The following is a 13,624-nucleotide window of genomic DNA, read 5'->3' as shown; positions in this document are numbered from 1 at the left end:
TCATTGGTTTTGTACCTGAAAGAGCCTCTTAAGCCATCAAGGCTACATTTACACCCAAAAAAATGGGCTCAGACACAAGCCATGGTTTGCCACCTGACTGGCCCACACTCTACTTCTGGCCTTCCCTGGCTCCTGGCCCACCACTTACTTCTGTGCTAAAAGCCTTACTTGGCTCACATAGCTCCATTTCTTTGTCCTTCAGCTCCCCTCCTCACCCTGGCACATGGTCTAGGTCACAGCTAGGTGAGGTCTCTGCAGGGCCAGACGGGCAGGCAGATCCTGGACATGAACAGAAGCTCCTTGCTGAGACTCACTCCACAGGGGCCACCACACCTCCTTGAGAGACACATCTGCAGCAAGAGGCAATGGTCTTCACCCAGCAGAGAAAAAGAAAGGGGAACCAGGGACAGCACTGATCTGCCTCGGAGGTTTGAGAAGCACTCTGGGATACTTCTTGTGAGTGAAAACTTCTTAACACCTCTTCAAAAATTTGATGCAACCAATGAATCTTCTCCCCAACTCCCCAAAAGGTCTATGCTCACATCTACAGAGCCTCTGCCTACAACCCGACACGGTCAAGGATGCCCAACCATAAATCGTGGTGAAAGGTTTGTAGATGTGCTTCTTGTTATGATGCCACATGAAACACACAGCACCCCAATCCTGTATGCTCACCACAAATGCCTTACCTGGATCACACTCACCTCCAGACCCATCTTTCAGCTTGCAGGCAATACAGGGGGTAGAGGAACAGGTTAAATGTCACCCTGAGGAAGCAACTGGCTACATCCAGTAGCTGAAACATTCGATAGGACAACTGGCCCGTGCTACACAGGTCAATGTCATAGAAAGAAAGGGGATTGTTCTATACCTTAGTTACTCAAGGTATATTTCATGAACCACCAGCAGTGTCAACTGAGCTTGTTAGAAACGCAGGATGTCAGGCCCTCCCCAGACCTAGAAGCAGAATCTGCATTTTAGCAAGATCTCCAGGTGATGTGTGTGCACACAGAAGTCTGACAAACACTCGTCGTCTAAATAGGAAGAGATTTATGTGAAATAATGAATCACATGTGTTGTCCTGGAATGAATCCCAGCTGGAACCAATCAGGTATAAGAGATATTTTGGGGGCAATTAGGGAAATTTGAATATGGATTGTGTTAGACTATATTAAGAAATTAGAATTATTCTGCTAGGCATGAAATGTAGGAAAATGTCCTCCAATTTTTAGGGATGCATACTTAAGTGTTTAGAAGTAAAATGTCATGATGTCTGTAATTTACTTTGAAATATTTCAACAACAAAATGTAGATGAAGCAGATATATGGCAAATGTTAACAATGGTTAAATCCAGATCGGGGCACAGGGAAGAAGCAGGCAAGGAGAGAGCATGCCTCTCTTGATCACTCACTACCTGCGAGGCATGATGGCTGCAGATACTTATTTTCCTCACTGATCTTCATGCCATTCAAAGAGGTGGTCTCATTGGCCCTGTTTTACAGATGAAGAAACTGAGCCACCTGATGGACACCGAACTGCCCCACATCACACCGTTATTAAGGGTTGTGGGCAGGATTTCAGTGACAGCCTGGGCTCTCTCCAATCCACCAGCAGCCCACCTGATTGCACAGGGAGCTTTTTGAGAAGCCTCCCTGAAAGTCTTCTGGGCACTTAGATGTCAGCAGGAGACACCAGCAGGGCTCGTCCGGAGCCATTCCTGTCTCTCCTGAGGCTTTTCTGGGCACTCCCTCTAAGACCTGCCTCCACCTGTTATCTCCAGGCTTAACTGTCCTCACTGCCTCCGACCTTTTAAAGAAACACCAGTTTTCCCTTTTTAGTCTCACGTCATTACTCCTCATTGCCGAGGCCTTTTCTATCTCCATCATGTCCTCCCCCTCCAGCTGGAGGTTCTTGCAGGCTGTGGAGCTCCCAACCCTGACAATGACACTCTCTGCTCTTACCCTACTCAGAGGAGGCATCAGAGGGGCCCAAGGGCCCACCCCAGCTCACTCCACTGCACTTCTCTGCACCTCCTACCTGTCCTGCCTCAATAGCCTACTTCAAAATGCATTCTGCCCCTCAGCTCACCATGTGATGTCTCCTAGGGAGCCCAGAAGCTGTGTGTTTAAAATGCACCAAGACAAAGGGAGCAGGAGCCCTAGCCCACTTATGTTGAGCAAGACATCTGGCAGAGGGGACTCCTCCCCTCCCTGCCCCTGGACACATGCTACATGTGTCCCACCCTCAGCTGCTCCACTCAGCTGCCTGTGAATCCTGGCCCTTGCCCACCCCGGCTCTGCTTCTGGGGTCCCACAGATGAACGTTTCTGCTCCTCGACCCCTGAGCAGGACCCAGTAGGCACCTGCTAAGCCCCACAGAACTATGCCTCTGTCCAGTATCCCAAGCACAAAAGGCATGGCAGACTTCAGGGCTGCTGACCGAGGCCTGCAAAGACAGAAGGAAAAACTGGGAGGAAGCTAACACACTGGTAAGGTAAGACTCACAGCTTGGCACTGTGCTCAGTCCCGCTATATCCATCATCTCAGTCAATCTCCAACACTCCTGTAAGATATGAGCTCCTATCTCCATTTTATAGATGGAGAACCGAAGGCTTCAAGAGGGACAAGGTAACTTGTCTTTGTCAGAGAAGTGGGGAGGCAGGGGTTAGAACCCAGGCTGGCAAATTTCAAAGTCACACTCTTTCCGTGGTCAGGGTGTGCATGTTCTTAGATCTGAGTTCGAGGAGCACTTTAAATCCCCTGGCAGCATTGTCCCTGTCTGTGGTGGTTAATTTCAGGGGCCAATTTTTCTAAGCTATGGTGGCCAGTTGTTTAGTCAAAATGAGGCTTGAGGTTGCTATGAAAGTATTTTTAATATGTGATTAATATTTAATCAGTAGACTCTGAGTAAAGCAGATTACCTTCTATAGTGTGGGCGAGTCTTATCAGCTGAAGGGCTTAAGAAAAAAAAACTGATGCCCCCTGAGGAAGAAAGAATTCTGTCCATAGACTGACTTCAGACTCAAGACAGCCACATCAACTCTCCCCAGGTCTCCAGCCTCCTCTGCAGATTTCGGACCTGCCAGAGCCCACACTCATGTAAGCTAATTCCATCTCCTGGGAGAAAGCCCTCCCTCAACTTCCCATTGTTGGTCAGAAGCATGTGACAGGTGCTGAGAGGCAGGGCCTGTGCCTGCTCTGAGATGTGTCCCATAATCCTGTCTCTATTTCTCTTAAATTGACTGGAACTGACATGGCTAAGCATTGATCTTAGCTTTAGGACTGTGTAAAACCCAGAAGAAAGAACTGTTACTGCAAAACCATGTGATTCTCAGACCTCACTGCCCTCCCCTCGGTCCCTCATGCCTGGGAAGCGATAGGGTGTCAAACATCACATCTGAGGCCCCAAAGGCTGTGGAGGCAGCAACCAAGGGGGAGGGGAGGGGCCCTCTGCATAAAGACACTTCTCAGTTTGCCCCCCAACCCAACCACCACCACCACCATCACCATGATAGGAGGAGTGGGAGGATTATCTCTCAGAAACAACAAGAATTGGGGATTCTAATAAGTTCTTCCCCTGGGGCCAGAACAGATGGGCTCCCCTGGGATTTCAAAAAGGAAGGGCACACAATGCCTTGGGCCCTCTGAGGAGAAGGGAGGGGCTGAGCCTCCCACTGAGCACTTTCTATACTTTGTCTACAATCTTCACAACAATTCTATAACACTGTCTCCATTTTATAGTTGAGGAACTTGAGGCTCAAAGGGTTAAGTTAAGTCACAAGCCTTCTCTTTCTGAAGACCTTCATACAAGACATTTAGAAATGCACACTCTTATGTTCCAGCCCAATTCTTCCCACCATAACTTGGGAGTGATCACAGCCCCAACATCTCTACCCTGACTACATTTAGAAACATTTTTTCCTTCTTAGCCATGGGAAAAGATGACTCCACCTGACTTGTGGATGCAGAGAGGAGGAAATGCCTTCAGGTATTGTTCCATCAAAATTCTTTAGGTAAGGCTTTGGGCAAACAAGTGGATATGAACCTCTTCTCCAGAACCTCAAAGAAAGAGTCCTCCCCCAAGCTTAGGGAGCTAAGAAGTCCTCCCTAGCTTAGGAGTCCCTCATGCTGGAGCCCCAGGCCCCAGTTGGTTCCCTGCTGCGGCTCTGGCTCTCACAAGAACTGTGATTATTTCTGGGCCCTGGTGGCTTATCCAGGGTTCTCTTGAGCCAAAGCCAGTGGAGAAGGCTCTTTGTTCAGGTAACATTCCCCAATACCTTCCTCTCAGTGACTTAAAATAGCTGCTAGTCACATTTTGTACTCCCTTATCTGATTCAAGGAGACTTCCAGATCCCAGCGAGAGAGAAAGGAAACTATCTAGAAACTTCCAAGTAGAAATCTGTGGTAACCTGGGCTCAGAAACCAAAGTGTCTCCAAGATGAAGGCTTCCTATACCGGACTCAGTTCCCTCCAATCTCTCCCTCCTGTGCTTGCCATGATCTGGCTTCCAGAAGCCTGCAGTCAGAGCAGTGAAGAAAGGAGGAGAGGAAAAGAGGGGCAGGGAAGAAGGAGGTCCAGCACCCAGGCTAGAAAACAAAGGTGTCCTCCAGACACAGAGATCCAAAGTCCCTGAGAACCATGTCTAAGGTCCCCTAACACCTAACACCTAAAAGTTCCAGAGAGCCGGATAGTTCTGCCTCACAAATGCTTTGGATAATGGTGCTTTTGTGGCGCTGTCCAAGGTACTGATCCACCTTTGTTGAGATGTAGTTGGTATACCCAACACGGCACATAACCAATGTCTATAATTTGGTTAGTTTGGACATGTGCAAACAGTTGTGTTACCATCCCACAGTACAGGTAATAAACATATCCATTACCTCCAAAAATTTCCTTGTGTCCCCAAGTGATGACAAGTATTGGTGAGGATGTGGATAAAATGGAAGTTTTGCACACTGTTGGTGGGACTGTAAATTGGTATAGCCATTACGGAAAACAGTATTGGGTACTGGGGGTTCTATAAGAAAACTAAAAATAGAATTGCCATATAATTCAGCAATCCCATTTCTGGATATATACCCAAAAGAATTGAAATCAGGATCTCAAAGAGATATTGCCCTCCCATGTCCACTGCAGCATAATCCACAACAGCCAAGGTATGCAGACAACCTAAGTGGCCATCAACGGGGGAATGGATTTTAAAACTGTGGTATACATACACAATGGAATTCAGCCTTAAAAAATAATTAAATCCTGCCATTGGCAATAACATGGATGAACCTAAAGAACATTGTGCTTTGTTATAAGCCAGACACAAAGGCAAATACTGCACAGTATCACTTATATATGGAAATCTAAAGAAGTGGAACGCGAAAAAGCAGAGCATAGAAAGGGGGTTGCCAGGAGCTGAGGGGGGTGGGGATGGGGAGAATTTGGCCAAAGGGTACAAACTTAGTTACAAGATGAGTAAGTTCTAAAGATCTAATGCACAGTATGAAGACTACAGATAATAATCGTGTATTGTATACTTCAAATTTACTAAGAAAGTAAATCTTAAGTTTTCTCAAAATGTTAACTATAGGAGGTGATGACATGCTAACTAGCCTGGTTCTGGTGATCACTTCACAGTGTATATGTACATCAAAACACCACAATGTACACCTTAAATATTTTTATTGTCCATTATATCTAATAAAGCTGGAGGAAAATCAAGTAAAAACAAAAGTGTCCTTTGTCCCTTTGTTTTTGTTGATGTTGTTTTGTGCATATGTTTGTACACTAAACATGCGCTCTACCCTCTGAACAAATTTGTACATACACAATCTCCTATTGTTAACTACAGACACCATGCTGTGTGGCAGTTCCCTGGAACTTAGCTCATACAACTGTAGTTGATATCCATTGAACAACAGCCCCCCACATCCCCCTCCCCCAAGGACCACCATTCTTCATCCCTACTCCTAGCTTCCACCTCAGTGTGAATTCCATGGTCCAGAGTTCTGCTCTCACTCCCTGCCATCCTGCCCATCTTGGCTGTGCCACCCTAGACACTCATTTTCCAGCCTGCCCCACCTCCAGAAGCAGATCCTCTTTATCCTCATGGACATGCAAACTGAGCCCACCTCTGAGTGACCAGCTGGGTCCCTCTACCTCCAGACCTGAACTAGGGCCCAACAGACACTGGGATGAGGCCCTGGCCCTTGGCCCCATCCCCAGAGCCACCTCCAGAATCTGGATATTTGGTTGAAACAGGCCATTGCTTCTGTACATCCTGACAAATTGGAGGGGCAAGGAACTCTATGACCAAGGGAGCAAGTAGAATAAAAACACCAAATACCCAGTTTCAGAGTGACTGTGGGTTACTGTTCACAAGTCACAGACTCTCCCATGGGGTGGTATTGATCAAAAGAGAAATCTACTATGCTGCAAAAGGAAATCTATTAGGTCCAATGGTAAGTATGTAAAATACACTTGGTTAGAGGATCTCTTAATCCATCTCATGTTGCCATAACAGAACACTCAAGACCAGGTAATTTATACAAAACAGATGTATTCCCTATACTTCTAGAGGCTGGTAAGTCCAAGGTCGAAGGGCCCACATCTACTGAGGCTTTCTTGCCACATCATCTCATGGCAGAAGGCGGGAGGCACAAGGGCAGGAGAGCACAAGAGAGCACAAGAGGGCCTATCTCACTTCAGTAACAACTCACTCTCAATAATGAACCCACTCCCTCAATGGCAATGTTTATCCATTCACGAGAGCAGAGCCCTCACAACCTATTCGCCTTTTAATGGTCTCACTTCTTAACACCATCATCATGGAAATTAAATTTTGACATCTGTTTTGCAGAGGTTTCTAAAAATATATTTATCTAGTTATTTATGTTTGGATATAGTCTACACTCTATGTCAGTAGGAAGATGATACAGTAAATTAGTAGATTTAGGAGAACTTGTCTTAGTACTGAGGGTTTATAAAGTCACAATAGAGATAAGAGGATAGGAAGCTTCAGAGCATTAATTTTCTTAAGACAACAAAGTAAGGTGAGTCCTAAAGACACAGTTGGAGTTTGACAAAGTGAAAAATGGGGTCCAGATGAGATAAGAGCCTACAGACAGCATCCTCAGTCATCCATTAAAGGCCCCCCTCCTTATGCTAATGACACAATAATTAACAAAACCATAGTCAATAAAGTAACTGAGCAGTGTTGGGTCTTGTCAGAACTACCCTGGGGGAAGTACTGGCATAGCTTGGAGGGAGCTGAGTAGTGGGCCAAGAAAGCGTCCATACACAAAAGGGATCACACCTGCATGCTCATGTGTCCTGGGCACAGTACACAGCTGCTGTGGCTCTTGTAGGCCCTGTTTCAACATAGTAAAGAATCGGAGAAGTCCACACGGCCTCCTCTGCTGTACCTGGCAGGATCTGTGCTGGCTGCACCACATGGGAGGAACTCTGAACTGGAGATGGCAGCATTTGTTCCACCGGTGATCTTTATGGGAGACTTGAATTGCTAGCAGTGTGGCCTCTGGCCTCCATGGTCACTGCCATCAAAGAACCATCTAAGGAAAGTCCAATAAGTGGAATGGGATCAATAGCCTTCAATAGCCTTCCTTCTGAAGTATATTTGTGCAATTAGCACACGAAGAGTGCACTGAAGTCCCTCCTCCTACAAAGCCTCCTTGCTGGGAGAGACATCCTAAGAGAGGCCTTCGTGCCACTGCCTCGACGATTTCAGCCTCTGGACTGTGTGCCCTCCAGCCAGGACACAGCTGGCTCCTCTCCATCTCTCCCTCACCACATTTCCAAAACTCACAGCTTCAAGCCCACCACCAACCCCTCAGTTACAAGCTGGCTGGCCTGAGGCCACCTGCTAGGGTCAGCAGCCTCAGCTCCACCACCTGCACTGCTTGAAATCACTTCTGTTATTTGCTATGCCAGAATCCTGTGCACAGGGCAGTGCTCTCACCCTCACCTGACACTCCTGCTGGCTCTGGCCTGACCGAGAAATTTCGAGGCAGCCCTCACACTCTCCTGGCCCCATCCCCAAGCCCAGATCCTTCTAGCCAGGACCCATAGCCACTAGTGGGTCCCACTGTGAACAGACATAGCCCAATGCCCCCAAAGCTTTCTCCATCATGCTCTTCTCAGTGGACTGTACCCCAAGGGGCTGCTCAGGACAGAGCCACACTGAAGTTTTTATATACTTGGCCATTGTGCCTTTCCATCCCCAGCACTTTCACAAGGCCAGCATTTGCCGTGGTGGTCCCCATCCCCGTGTAGGGTAGAAGGGTGGGCGGCAAGCCTCCATCAGCTTCCAACTTGTACCTGACATCACCAATGTGCCTTGAGCCCTCAGGACCCCAATCAGAATTGGGTGCATCAGCCAGCCAGTGCCCTTGCTGTGGACCAGGTGCCTGAGTGTCAAGGAGAAGGGCATATACCTATCCAGTCTCCAGGCTTCCTACTGCACCACACATGGTTTCTGCAAAAAGGGTGGAAACTCCAGAAAAGGTGGCTGATGCCCCTCGGAACTAGGCAGATATGCCTGCTGCCCTCTGTTGCCTCAGCCCAGAGACTCCACATCTGCTGGAGCACCCCAGTCTGCTGAAGACAGAAACCTTCCCACATTTATTTTTGAAGCTTCCAAAAACGCCAAAGTCAGAGAAATTTACAACTTGGCTGTCTTTGGTAACACCGTGCAGCAGTCTGTTCAGTTATAGCCTGTTATCTCTGTACTCAGATCTCTCCATCCCAGACAGCAGAGGGTACAGGAAGGTGAGCAGATAGATTTCCAGTCAATCCATCCTGAAAGAGCTTCATGGGTCAAGATAGAGGAGGAACAGCGTGAGGAGGACGTGGGCAGGAGGAAGAGGGGGGACAGTGAGGACGAGGAGGAAGAAGAGAGGTAGGAAAGATAGACTGATACTTTCTGAGACCTCCTCTGTGCCAGCCACAGAACTAAAACACCATATATGGTACCTTGTTGAATCCTCCAAAAGCCTATTGAGGAGGAATTATTCCCTCATTACCATTGACAAAAGGAGGGCTCAGAGAGATTAAGAAATGTCCTTAAATCACATAGCCAGCAAGTGCAAGCTCAGACTGTCAGATATGAAAGGCCATGCTCTTTCCGCAGCATGATGCAGCTTCAGCAGGCCACAGGAGGACATCCTGGGCAGCTGGGAGACCCAGTCAGGAGAGCAGATGGGTGTCTCCCACATACTTGTTCCCATAACCCTTTGCTGTATCATGGGGTGTGGCCCCACAACAAAACTTGCCTCCATCAAAGCCCGAGGGAGCTACTGGTTCCCATTTGGGTCTCTAGCCAGACAGGGCAAATGCCTCGACCACACCTGCATGACCAATGCCTGGAGAGGCGCAGGGGTTCCTGAAAACACTGGGCTGTCAAAGTAGGAAAAAAATGTACTCTCTCTCTAGATAGATAGATAGATAGATAGATAGATAGATAGATAGATAGATAGATAGAGATAGAGATATCGATATCGATAGATATAGATATAGATAGATATAGATATAGATAGATATAGATATAGATAGATATAGATATAGATATAGATATAGATATAGATATAGATATAGATATAGATATAGATATAGATATAGATATAGATATAGATACTGGAAGTTTGGGCATGGTGGCTCACAACTGTAATCCCAGCACTTTGGGAGGCTGAGGCGGGAGGATCATTTGAGTCCAGAAGTTCTAGGTTGCAGTGAGCCATGATTGCACCACTGAACTCAAGCCTGGGCAATACAGTGAGACCCTGTCTTAAAAGAAAAGACAAATCTACCAGCAGACTCACAAGCTGTTTTAATTAGCTGGTTTTGAAATTCTTGGTCTACAAGTCTGAGGTTCTCACAGATTATTCAAACCAGGGCACCCACCCCTGTAAACAGAACTGAAGAGCCCACTTCTGCCTTGGGGCTGGTCTCTCTTTCCTAGCATTTGTAATTTGTGCAAAGTGCCTTGTGGCTGACTGCCACCTCACAGGCTCTTTCTGCTGACAGGGCACTTGTGTAAAGTTCAGACTGCCTCAGCTACTGTGAAGTTAAATGTGGGTGAAAACAAGGCAAACCTATCTCCAAATGTTTCCAGATGGCTTAGCTCCTTCGAGCCCGGATGACATCAGAGTCATTTCACTTTCAAAACAAATTCCCCCATGCTGGAAAAATGATTTTGCACGGCACTGCCAAGAAGTAACCGGAGGAAATGCACTCTTTGGTCTCCCACCCCACCCTAAACACACCGTCCCTTTCTTTGCTGGAGCTAATGACAAGAGCACTCGCTCATTGCCTCCTAAAGAGCAAGCTCACCCTTCATTAGTCAGCAAAGGGAGGGGACTGCTTTCCTTTCCTTCCAATCTGCTCCTCCAAAAGGATTTCTTCCCAACTGCCTCTGGCAGTGGATTCAGAAGCCTTGGTTCCGCCTCCCTGAAGTCCATGGAGGGGCCCATCTTAGACCCCAAGGGCCAGTGAAATACGGAAGAGTGGGTGCCATGGGAGGAAGGTTCCAATCTTGGTTCCAACACTTACTAGTCCTGCAACTTGGGCAAGATGTTCCACCTTTCTTGAAATGACCGTTGATCACATCTCACAAAGTGACTAGGGAGACTGAGTCTTTTACAAACGATTAGAAATTATCAGTGCTGTCACCTGCACCACCCCAGGGGATGCCATCCACATAGACTGCAGCAAACAGAGCCCTGGAGTGTGTCTCCTGCAGTAGGGGGGTGTCAGTGGACAAACCCCAAAGGCAACATTAGAGGTGGCCCACCCACTGAGAGAAGAGCAACAGGACACCTGAGAGGCTCTGCAGCACAGGAAACCAGGACAGAGGATGCCAAACTCAGGCATGCCTAGTTACTAAGGATGCCTGGCATCTTGCGGAGCTGTGGCAATGAAACAACAGGGCAGAGCACAGGCAGCTTCAGGAGGTCCCATGCCTTTAGCCACAGCTCAGCTAGCACAGGTTCTGGGGCTGAGAAGCCAGGTAGGTTGGACAGAGCTGCCAGTAAGGGCTGGTGCAGGAGCCTGGGCAAGAAGCTCCCTGTGGAGGGAACTGGGGTTGAGGCTGTGCAGTGGGGATCAGAAGCTGGCACTTGACAAGTTCTGTTTAATTCCTCTGCCATTAATAATAACCGTGAAAATACTAACAGCAATCATTACCCAGCACTAACCATGTGCCAGGCACCTGGCCAAGCTCCTCACACATATCTTCTCAGGTCATCTTCACAACAACCCTGAGATGTTGACAGGTGAGTATACAGAGGTTCCTAGAGGCTCAACAACTTGCCCAAATCACTCAGCCACTAATTTATCAGTCTGGAATTGGAACCCAGTCCCTCTAGCCCCGTCATGCACAGGAAATGTTAGTGTAATGAACAGAGGACTCTTTGGGCCTCTGAGTTCCCCTCCTCAGGTCCCCACTCCCCATATCTTGGTGGCAAAGGGGCAGGAAGAGCCACCCGGGAGTAGGGGGGTCTCCATGATGGGGAAGTCTCCCCCTGGAGGCTCAGTTCAGTAGGTCCTTGGCACAAGATGCAATGATGTCCAAGAACTTGCCCACCTGTCACCAAAGCCTCTCCCAATCCAAAACCTCAATGCCAAAGCCCAGGAAACTGGTGGGAGAGAAACAGCCTTCTCCCCAGCTGGGAAGCAGGTGAGCGCTGGGCTGCAGCCTGAGCTGGGGCGTCCCACTCTTCCCATGCATCCCCAGCCCCCTGACTGGCGCTCCAGGTGACTGGCTCCCTGAGGGACAGCTAGGCCTTCCAGCGCTTGTTGTTTCTGCTAAACTCCATGCTATTACAACAAAAGCCCTGTATTTCTTGCAAACAATTTTCCCCTTTGCAATCTTGTAAATTAATTCTCTCCTTTCAAGCTGACTGGCTTCCTGCTAATCTAACCACTAACCTATCACCATCCGTAAACTAAATGATCCGTAAACACTCTCCCATCTCTAGCCTAATGCACTAAAATTACTTTTTGGTTTTTCCTGCTTTATCTTTCTTTGCTAAGGACAGGTCAGGCCCAGCTTCCTCTCTCCTTCCTCCTGAGTATGAGTGGCTACCAGCTCTTCACTCCTGAGGCTCAGCTTCCTTGCCCCTCAGATACTGTAGCCAAGAGGCGGGAGTGGCTGCTTTCAGCTGGTGCTCGGTTACCTGAGCAGCTGAGGGCTGACTCCCACCTGCAGACCCATAGAATGAGTCTCACATGAGCATGGATGGGACAGGTCCCAAGGGTTGTCCCAACTATGAAGCCAGAAACTCCAGATGACAGTAGGTGGCATAAAGGTGGCTCAGATCCCTGAGGTGAGGACTCCTCCCACTCCCTGGGCTCTGGTGATCAGGGGCCATCTGCCTTCCCCACCCCTCAGGGTGGGATCAGCTGTGCTTACAGAGCCTGGCCTGGGGAAATATCAGAGGAATCCCTGTCCTAGCCCAGAGATGGGCAAGGAAGCTTCAGATGTTTTGGGGGCATTTGCTGCCAGGCCTGGGAAATGGTGGCACGGGTGCCCTTAGAAGGACAGGGTCAGTGGACTGCAAGAAGCGCCCGCTGCTCACCCTGAGGAGGCTGCTCTCAGAAGGTGGCACCTCTTATGAAATCAGCCTCGACTCTTGGGCCAGCATTCCCTTTTCCCAGCACTCCTCAGACGTGTGCCAGCTGCCCCATCCCTCCAGGCGGAGCTGGGAATCAGAGGCTGCCATTCAGAGCTCTGGCCAGTGCCCTGAGACCCTACTGCAGGGGCGTCAGAAAGGCCACATGGTGCAGAGCCAGAGCCCCCAGGACCCATCACAGAGCCACTGAGCCCTTGTGTTAGTCCAGCCCATGGGGCCCCTGCTTAGGCCTGCAGCAGTAAGGACCTCCATGCAACCTGTCCTTCCCAGGACTGACCTACTGCCCCTGCCCGCTGCTGGCATCTGATCCTGTTGTGCTGCACCTAGTTCAGAGCCAACGTGCTTCCACCAAGCCTCCAGGCTCTGCCTCTGTCAAACAGCATGACCTTGAACAAGTCACCTTGAGACTCCTCTATGGGGCCCACACCTCCCGAGCTGTCACAAAGATGAAACAGCGATGTGCTCAAAGCACTTAGCACATTGCCTGGTGGGAACTCCATAAAGCGAAGGCCTCTTCTCTCCCCTCAGCCTTTGTCCTCCAGCCCCCATCCCCAGTAGCCACTGCAAGATTCTTGCAATTTGTCACCCTGGCCAGGCACAGCAACACACTGGCCAGCACTCCTGGACCCCAGGCAAGGAGAGCTGAGGCATCAGCACACGGAGCAGAGAAATGCCCAGGGCAGGAACATGGTCTGCATGGCCCAGGAAGGGGGCTGGGGCTGCTTCCTCTAATGAGTCCAGGGCTGAGCAACTCCTCTCAGAACTACTATGGCCTCTGAATCACACAAGGAACTGGATTTTTTCATAGCTGACCACAGTTTAATTTTGTATCAGTGAGCCAGGTCCACCTGATCTGCTTTTTGCCCCACAATGCCTCCTTCCAGCCATATTAACCCATCCACCTATAGATCCAACCATGCACTCACCCTCCCCCTTCATCCATCCCTCCATCCTCCCACCCATCCACTCAATATGCCCACATATTT

General features: G+C 48.9%; 1 protein-coding gene across 6 annotated transcripts in view; it reads right to left on the bottom strand.

The window, feature by feature from the left end:
• The window catches only part of GRID1 (glutamate ionotropic receptor delta type subunit 1), an 806,979-nt gene that overhangs the window by 730,956 nt on the left and 62,399 nt on the right, over positions 1-13,624 (bottom strand). The gene's annotated exons all lie outside the window — the stretch shown is intronic.

Source organism: Callithrix jacchus, chromosome 12 (assembly GCF_049354715.1).
Source record: "Callithrix jacchus isolate 240 chromosome 12, calJac240_pri, whole genome shotgun sequence".
Classification (NCBI taxonomy): domain Eukaryota; kingdom Metazoa; phylum Chordata; class Mammalia; order Primates; family Cebidae; genus Callithrix; species Callithrix jacchus.
Note: the sequence above shows the minus strand (reverse complement) of the source record. Positions and strands in the feature narration are given on the sequence as shown.